The sequence below is a fragment of the Gekko japonicus genome, unplaced genomic scaffold (genome assembly GCF_001447785.1).
Source record: "Gekko japonicus isolate JY-2015 unplaced genomic scaffold, Gekko_japonicus_V1.1 scaffold628, whole genome shotgun sequence".
NCBI classification, from domain to species: Eukaryota; Metazoa; Chordata; class Lepidosauria; order Squamata; family Gekkonidae; genus Gekko; species Gekko japonicus.
The window spans coordinates 903,159-912,535 of record NW_015169794.1 but is presented as its reverse complement, the minus strand read 5'-3'; the positions used below and the strand labels follow the sequence as shown (position 1 = coordinate 912,535).

At 39.9% G+C, this 9,377-nt stretch overlaps 1 long non-coding RNA gene across 2 annotated transcripts in view; it reads right to left on the bottom strand.

Moving 5' to 3' along the window:
• Positions 1–230: 230 nt before the first annotated feature.
• Positions 231–9,377, bottom strand: part of LOC107115351 — a 29,432-nt gene continuing 20,285 nt past the window's right edge. The window contains exon 3 of one of the 2 annotated variants that reach the window (XR_001482673.1): positions 231–303. This is a non-coding gene — a long non-coding RNA (uncharacterized LOC107115351). Of the gene's footprint in view, positions 304–5,548; positions 5,686–9,377 lie in introns of those variants that run through there. The other variant, XR_001482672.1, reaches the window with a different exon arrangement.

Sequence of the window (9,377 nt, the reverse complement as noted above, 5' to 3'; positions counted from 1 at the left end):
AGTTGTGCTGGCAACTTCGATTGACAGGACCAGACGCTCCGTGCATTTCTGCTTCAGACTCCTTGAAACCCTTGTCGGTTTGATCCTCGGCTTTTGACCTTTGGCTCCTTGACACTCGGCATTGCTTGACCCTGCTTTCGTCTCTGCGTTTCTCTGGCTTCGTTTTGATTTATGGACCTTCTGATATGTCTGACGCTGGCTTTGGAAACTGATTTGGACTTCTTTGAACTGTGCTGCTTGACCTGCTCGGCTGAACCTCGGACTGGATTTGGACTTTGCTTGTTTGCCCCACGCTCCCTGGCCCTGCCGTGACAGACACAAGAAAAAGCAGAAATGAGAAATAATAAAAATGTGTAGGCAGTGTAGCCAGGGTAACAGCTGCCCTTGGCATATGCTCATAGCCCAAGCATGGGAGAGAAATAGGTATACTTCACCAAGACTCAGCGGTTGAGGGACCCTGGAAGCCCATTATCATGCTTTGTTTTTTCCTATAGAACTTCAGAAATGTTTCTTTTATGACTCATGAAATTGCACGCATGTGATTATTTTACAATGTATGTACTATTTTCTGCAAAGTCCATTGTGGTTTTACAAAATCCACAAACCACTCCAGAAACAATCAATTCAATAATATCAGTACAGGTCAAGGCCCAGTCTCAACCAAGTGAAACAGCCATGTTACACAACTGCCAGATGCAAAACAGTTCCCTTTCTAGTGAAATTTCTAGTTTTCACACCTCTTTTGGAAGATGATTTCCATGTGGTGCTGCAGAAAAACAGGTGTGTGTGTGACACACACACACACACACACAGAGATGCCCACTTTGAGTTGGGAAATACCTGGAGGTTTGGGGGGGGGGTGAAGCCTGAGGAGGGCAGGGTTTGGAGTGGGGAAGGACGTCAATGGGATATAATGCCCTAGAGCCTACCTTCCAAAGTGGCTATTTTCTCCAGGTGAAGTGATCTCTGTGGCCTGGAGATCAGTTGTAATAATGAGATATCTCCAGCTACCACCAGGAGGTTGGTAACCCTCTTTGAGTGTGTGTGCATGCAAGAGCTGGGTTGCAGGTTTGTACTGGTCCTGGAGAAACGATGTTTGGTCTTGAATACAGTGGCTTTTAGGTGTGAATGGCCCTGGAGCCAAACTTTAGTATAGGAATATATAGGCACGATAGATCTCTCCTGAGCGACGTTCAGACCTTTTCCAGTTTCATCTTCCTAGAACTCCAGGTGTGTCTGCATTTATTCTCCTGCCCTCACTGTTATCTCTGTTCTTAGATATATGGATGTGTGCAATCTTTTTAAAAAGGGGATGTGAAATAAACTGTTAATACTTCTGAGATAACCGAGTGTTCCAGAAGTGTTCTGCGTTATGTAAACAAGCGTGAAGCCAGACACAAGATGTTCCAAAGAGTGAAGACAGATGGAAAGGGGAAAACAACCTGAAGAGCACAGAGGAAAAATGAAGGTGTATTTTAGGGGGAGGATCCTGACTGGAAGAAGGAAATATTCCTGTTTTTCAGATCTTCAGAATGGAGGATGGAAAAAAGAAAGAGATGGAAAAGTATCTAAAAGAAGGCATGTATGCACTACAAAAAAATAACCAACTCACATGTTCATAAATATATTGTGGATAAGTTGTGTTTTTGAAGGGACAGGGAATTCAGCCACTATCTCCTGCTACCTGATTCTGTGGGGACTAGTTATAGGCCAACACCTGCCAACAGTTGTCTGCAGAGCTCCTCTGAAAACAAACAAACAGTCTCTCTCTCCAGGGTCTTGTCCACCAGGCAGTTCTTGCTCTGCAGCCAGGCATTGACCCCTGAGAGTTGGTACTTAAAGTCCGAACCCAAACATGTTATGGTCTCTGCAGTTTAAGAATGACTGTCAACATTTTCTTCTCTGATTCAAATGATAAAGGAGTATGTATAGGTGGTGGGAGAAAAATGGAAAACTTCACAGACCCCAGAAGTGAAAACAGGTGAACCAGAAGAGCACATAATGTAAGGGTCACACATTTGGAGACTAACAAAAGCATTGTTCCAGGCAATGACAGATTTTGTTATGGCAGACAATCTTTGTTTAAATACCTTGCACAATCCCAGTATGCCAGGCTCTGGAAATTCCTGAATGCAAAGATCTGAGTCTCAGCCCTGCATCCATCCTGGTATCAGAGCCCGTTTCCTCTCAATGGATCAATTCTGACAGGCCTTCAAAAGGCTGAATTAAAGTACAGCTGTGTTCACTCGTGTCAGCTTTACACTAGGGTAGGCCACAGCTGCCACCAGCTTTTTTATGCCTGGACTCATGGCCAGCCCTTTATTCTGCCCCACTTGGAAATACTAACATGTTTCTCAGAACCCTATACAGGTGAATAGGAATTTACAGAAAGTTGTATCATTAGCAAACTCACACAAAGTAAAATGAGCCCATGTAGGAGCTGCCTCTTTTTGTCTCGGTGATGTTGCATGCAAATTGCCGCCTTTGTTTAATTTTGTATCCCATGTGGATCCTTCTTTGTGCCAAGCCCAGTTTCCTTTAGCCATAGGGCAGCTTTTAATCATAATAAATCTGAAAGGTGCAGACACACTCTCACAAGTCGCATCCGCTTCTGAAAGCAGCCATCTGAGAATGGCAATACGTAAGGTGAGTGACTGCAGACACTCAACATTTGTGTGTTTTCCCTCCAGTCTTGTGAGATATGACTCCCCTGCATTCTTTCTTACATTTAAGAAGCTGCTCCAGGATTAGTCGCTGTCCATGGGACAACTCACAAGTCTCTTGAAGGTCCTGTCCTGCAAACGAACAAGATCTGTAGCTGCCTGAATCTGAGATTGCTGGCTCCCACTTTGTGGAACGGCCTGCCCAAGGAGGTCAGAAAGGCTCCCATAACTTTATCATCCAACAGAATGTGTAAAATGGAATTGTTCAGCAGAGCATTTTTATAGGGCAGTAGTAAAATTAGAATTGTTCAGGAAGATGCTTTAATAAAGGGATAACAGCGGTGGCTTACGACACTGTTCACTGTATGCCTTTCTTGGTTTTGTTGCATTGTTTTCTCATTCCTGTAATCCAGTTTTTGCAGTCTTATGGCCCTAAATGTCTTGGGGCCAGGGTACCTGAAGGACCACTTCCCATATTGCCCAGGGCACCGGTTAAGATCTGCCTCACAAACTCTGCTCTCTGTGTCCCCACCTTCAGAGGGGAGGCAGGTGGCAATCAGAGACAGGACTTTTCGGTAGTGGCACCTTGCTTATAGAACGCCCTTCCCCTTAAGGCTTGTGTAGTGGCTACGTTGCTTTCTTTTAGGTGCCAGGCCAAAATGTTTCGGTTCACCCAGGATTTTAATTAAGGGGTTGATATTTTTTAAACATTATTTTAGTCTGGAAACTGTTGCTTTAAGCTGTCTGTGATCTGTTTTTATCATCTATGTTTTCTATGTTGGGCTGGGGCTTTTAAAATGCTGGATTTTAATTAATGCGCTTTCCCGCATTCTCATTTTACTCACCATTAAGTTCCTGTTGCTTTGGGTTTTATCTTTTAATGATTTGTTTTTATTATTTTTGTTCTGTCAACTACCAGGGTCAGCCTTGCTTAGTATTTGGATGGGAGACCACCAAGGAATCCCAGAGATGCTAAACAGAGGCAGGCCATGCCAAACCGTTTCTTCCCTTGAAAACCCGATGGGGTCATCATAAGCCAACTGCAACTTGATGGCACTTTCCTCCTCCTCCATCACTACCACCGCCACCTTGGGATGGTTCATGGAGAGGCATCATTGAAATGTTCTAAATAAATAACATCTCATATTGTTTCTATTGCATCGTTTTCTAATTTTGTATTTCAGACTTATTGCCCTGTTTATTATATGTCTCCCCACCTACCTCACAGGGTGTCTGTTGTGGGGAGGAGAAGGGAAAGGAGTTTGTAAGCTGCTCTGAGACACCTTCGGGTAGTGAAGGGCGGGGTATAAATCCAATCTCTTCTTCTTCTTCTTATGCTGTTCCTATCGCATTACTAAATTTGGGGATCTCGCACTTGGTGTACTAAACAATTCACAGAGTTACAGGTAAATTATTAGACACTGTCGTCTATACCACAGTGTTTCGCTTCTAGAAACAAGGATCCTATGTTGTAATTTCTGTTTCATTTAATGTGTCATGTTAAGACTTATACTTTGCTTTAGTTCTATTTTCAGATTTCTGATTGGTTCTACAACCCTAATCCTATTGTATTGTTTATTGAATGCCGCATCCTGTTGTGTTGACTCTCTCTGTGTAATCCGCCTTAAATCCAAGTGAGCAAGATGGACTACAAATAATGTAAGCAAGATAAATAAAAGCAATCCACCTTGAGTCTCAGTGAGAAAGGCAGACTATAAATAATAATAAACAAGAAGGCTTAGTTTAAATTTGGAGAGACATGAGGTTGGGTTCAAATCTGGTGCTACATGAGTGACCCTTGGGCTTGTGGACTAAATTGTCTCACTCCTTCCTCCCTTCACATGGTGCAATTCCCTTTCTTTTGCATTAAACTATACTTTCCCCTTACATTCCAAACTGCAAGCTTTGATTTGTTCTTGTACTCCCAGCCAGGTTTCCAAGTCACATTTGATCCTCCTGGTTCGCAATTATGGCTTGGAGGGCAAGCATAAACCATAGTTTGTTGTTCAGATACTATGGCAAAATATGGGGGGTTTTTTTGCAATGACATGGACAGAGGTTGCCATGTCTGCTTGCTTCCAGTATGTTCTGCTTATAGATTTGTGAACTGCAAAGACATAATGTCAGGCGCCTATACTTCCATGGACTTTGCAGAGCAGGACTTTCCCCTTCTGCTACAGCCCATAGACCCACCCATTTTGTTCCTAAGTGGTCAGAAGACCCTCAGGAATAGCATGGGGTAAAGTGGGGTCTGCAGTCAAAGAGGGAATCAACAGAAACTGCTGGCCTGCCAATGGGAATGCCATTCCACTGGAAGAACTGCATGGCTGGCAATATGCTGTTAAGTCTCCAGAGTTCTCTTGTCAAAAGGATGAAACTGGTAGCCTGGCCTCTGGAACTTATCACTGTTTGGAGCTTGGGAGCATGAAACAATATTGAGAGTATAGCCCAGGGGTGGCCAAACTGTGGTTCGGGAGCCGCATGCGGCTCTTTCACACATATTGTGCAGCTCTCAGCAAGGTGGCTGGGGAAGCTAAATATCACTAGCAAACAAATATCATTGGACAAATAAATATCATTATCAATATCTGCTTCTACTGCTTTTGATATTATTCTTGGCAGTCTCATTTAATGTTAATAAAAAGCAAATCTGCATATTTCCCAGTAAAAACGTGTAATATTTGTTCATGTCTTGCGGCTCTCAACCATGTGACATTTATTCTGTGTGGCTCTTATGTTAAGCAAGTTTGGCCACCCCTGGTATAGGCTGTAGGACAGTAAAATATTCTCTGTGTGTAGGGGGAGATTTATTTGTCAAGGCTCAGTAATGAATATACAAGTATTGTGTTTATTCATTTGCTAACTGGAGTGCAATAGCTGGTTGAGGAGGTAATTCCAGGTCTTCTGCTCACTAAAGAACATACCCAAGAGATCGTTTTGACTTCAGCAAAAGCAACAAATATCTTCTCTGGGACTCAGTGTACTTCTGTGCACCAGGGCTCCAGTGGTTTAATGAAAGCATCTACAAAGCCAGACAGAGATGAGTATATTTCAGAAACTGTAATTAGTGGTGGTTCAATATTCTTACAATTTCTTACAATAGCCACAGAAAATATTTGGGAAATAAAGGGAAGAGTGTTACATATTCACTCCAATATGTGTTAGTGAAGTCTTAGAAAAGTGAGACGTGCACTCAGAAACGCAGTGGATTATCTTTTATTTCCTTCATTTTTGTTATATTTTATATATGTGGGGAGAAGAGGAGAGGAAGGAGAGGCACTAGAAGGGAAACAGGAGCAGAAGGACATTCTGGAGGCTATGCCACTGGCACAGGCAGTCAGAAAGTGGCAGCAGGAGACAACTTCAGTTGCAAAGGGGAATGGACGGATGCTTTCCCATCCCAAGAATCTACCGATCCTCACAAACTAGGAAATTAAATGGGAAGTAGGCATGGCTTGGGAGTCTGCAAAGAAGGGAGAGGCTGAGAGGGAGGCACCCTGCAGCTCTGCTGAGAGGAGGGGAGTCAGGGTCAAGGAGGAAGTGACAGTGGGGTTGACAATTCTGTTCCATCCATCCGAGGCCATATTGCGCTGTCATAGGAACCAGTGAGTGAGACCAGACTCCAGACCCCTGCTTCAACCCCTGTCCCCCTCCCAGAGAAGAACCCTTGAAGAGGAAAGGGAAGAGAATCAGAGGACAATGAAAAGCACCGATAAGTTCCTTATTTAGGAATATGCTGGAAGTAGCTTTGCCAACTGATTTCAACAGCCTGACAAGTAAGCTTGTGTTCTGTCATGAAACACATATTGGGGGCTAAAAACCCAGTAAAAACTAGATTTTGATGGACTCTGCCCATAAACACTTCTGGGTTGGCCCCAGTCTGCAGAACTGAATCCCATCTGTGCTGCTGACCAGCTAAATTACACCAGGCCTGCCCTGATCTTCTAGGTAAAAGGCCACCATCCTGGCAAGAAGCTCACATAATGTTACTATATAAAGAGAATAATGACCCAATGCTGCCACAATCATATAGACCTATTTCATTGTTGAATGTGGACTACAAAATTTTTACCTCAATCATGGCTGATAAACTAAAGAAAAGTATCTCCAAAGTAATTCATCCTGATCAGACTGGTTTTGTACCAAAAAGACATATGAAAGACAATGTTTGTTTTGTTGTTGATGCGATAGAACATGTTAAACACAAGGGTGAAAAAGCAGCCTTTTTGTTCTTAGATGCTGAAAAAGCCTTTGATAATGTATCTTGGACTTTTCTACAAAAAACACTGCAATATTTCAAGTGTGGATACAGAACATCTACACCAAATAACATGCAAAAATTTTAATCAACGGGGTCTTGACAAATGGATTTAAAACAGAAAAAGGAACCTGTCAAGGATGTCCACTCTCTCCACTTCTCTTCATTCTTGTGATGGCAGTCTTCTAAAATAAGACAAGATCCCCAAATTGAAGGATTAAAGTAGAAGAAAAGGAGTTTAAACAAAAGAGTTATGCAGATGGTTTGGTTCTTACAATTTCGAACCCCGAGCTATCTCTCCAACATGTAATGGAGCAAATTGACAAGTCTGAATCCTTTTCAGGTTATAAAAAGTAAAAGAAAACCAAGATTATTTTAAAATTCTCAGCTATTCAAGAAGAGGAAAATTAAGAAAATTTCAGGATGTGATATAACAAACAACCCAGTCAGATAGGTAGGAATATATCTCATGGGACAGAATGATACATTATTAAAGGACAATTATATGACAACTTGATCCAAAATACAAAAAGATTTTGAAAGATTGTCCAAATTACATCTATTCTGGCTAGGAAGAATTTCTGCTATAAAAATGAATGTGCTACCAAAATTAAACTTTTGGTTACAGATTATTCCAATTTAAATTCCTGAAAAGATTTTGAGTGACTGGCAAAGACAAATAAATATGTTTGTATGGAAAGATAAGAAGCCAAGAATAAGATTTAAAGTACTGCAAGATGAGAAGAAAAGAGGTGGTCTTGCAATACCTAACATTAAATTATATAACCAACCCACTGGGCTAGTTTAGATATCAGATTGGATCAGAAGTCCCAATGAAGGATTGATAAAATTAGAATCTTCAAATCTTGATGATGGACTACATAGCTGCATGTAGATTAAAAAACATATCAAAAAATAAAACCCAAGATAAAAGACATACAATCAGAGACAGCTTATTTAAAATTTGGGAAATGCTGCAAAAGAGAATCAGCCCTACAATTCCATTAATAATGTCACCAATAGATGCTTACTATGGTCAGTACACAAGGAGAAACAATGATTTTATAATTTATGATGATATGATAAACTCGCAAGGTGGCATCAAGACATGGCAAGAGAAGGAAAGCAGATATAATGGTGGATATACTTTCAAATTACTTCTAGATTAAAAAATTATATCTGCACTAAGAGAGGAGTTATTAATAAACTGACTGATTTTGAAAAGATTTTCACACTAGATACCATTTATTAGGACAAATTTACAAGTTATTACTTCAATATGATTCCTAAGGAGAACGGGTTAAATCTTGCATGATTAAATGGATGCAAAATTTTGGTGAGAAAGTACAGTTTTAATGTTGGGAAAATCTATGGACTAAAGGTATTAGATTAACTGCTAGCCAAGCATTAAGAGAAAACTGGTACAAGATGTTTTACTAATGGTACATCACCCTAAAAGAAATTGAAAAGATGGACAAGAATTACAAAGCAGCTTGCTGGAAATGTAAAAAAGAACATGGCACCTTTTATCATATGTGGTGGACTTCCAACAAGATTAAAAAATACTGTAAAATATACATGAAGAAATTCAAAATATTTTAAAAACCAAATTCCCAATGAAACCAGAGACTATGTTACTGGGAATTTTACCAGATAATATAGACAGAACCTCACAAAACCTACTTAGATTTATGTTGACAGCTGCCAGAGTAATATTTGCAGTCAAGACAGAAGACTGTTCTACAATAGAGACCGGGAAAGAAAAACTAGTTGAGTATGCAACATTGGCAAAACTAACTGATTATATAAAAAAAGACCACTGAAAGAATTTCAGCAGAAATTGCAAGCTTATTACTCATACTACGGGAATAATTAACTTTTTAAAGTTCTGGAATGATCTGAATATCATATTAAAGGTGATGAAGATATTGATTACAATTTCAATACTTGACTTTGTACTCCACTAGTAATTAAATAATTAGTATGAATAAATTTAGATTTATATAAACAATTAAGACTATTAAGTTTTTTACAATGATTTAATTTTAGCATAGAAGTTCATTCAATTGTTAAAGATATAATCTCTTTTATTTAATAGATTATCGCTAACTTTAGCAAAGTTCTTGTTTATTGTTTAAAGAGAGAATCTATCCCAAAATTCTGTAATATTGATGTAATATTTATTTTCTTTGAAATATGTAATACATTTGGTAATACATCTGATTTTACTTGTTGTACGTAACAACTCATAATATGTGACAAACCTGACGCATCTATACTTTCCCTCTACCCTTCTTCCCTTCTATATCCCACCTTTTCTTAAAGAAAATATTTTTTATAATTTTTTAAAAAACAAGTTGGCAACCTAGCTGGAAGTGTATAATGTGTGGGTGCCAAAGTCCCAGGTTCATTAACTGAACACTGAACATAAAGAAACTAAGAAATGAAGAATGCAG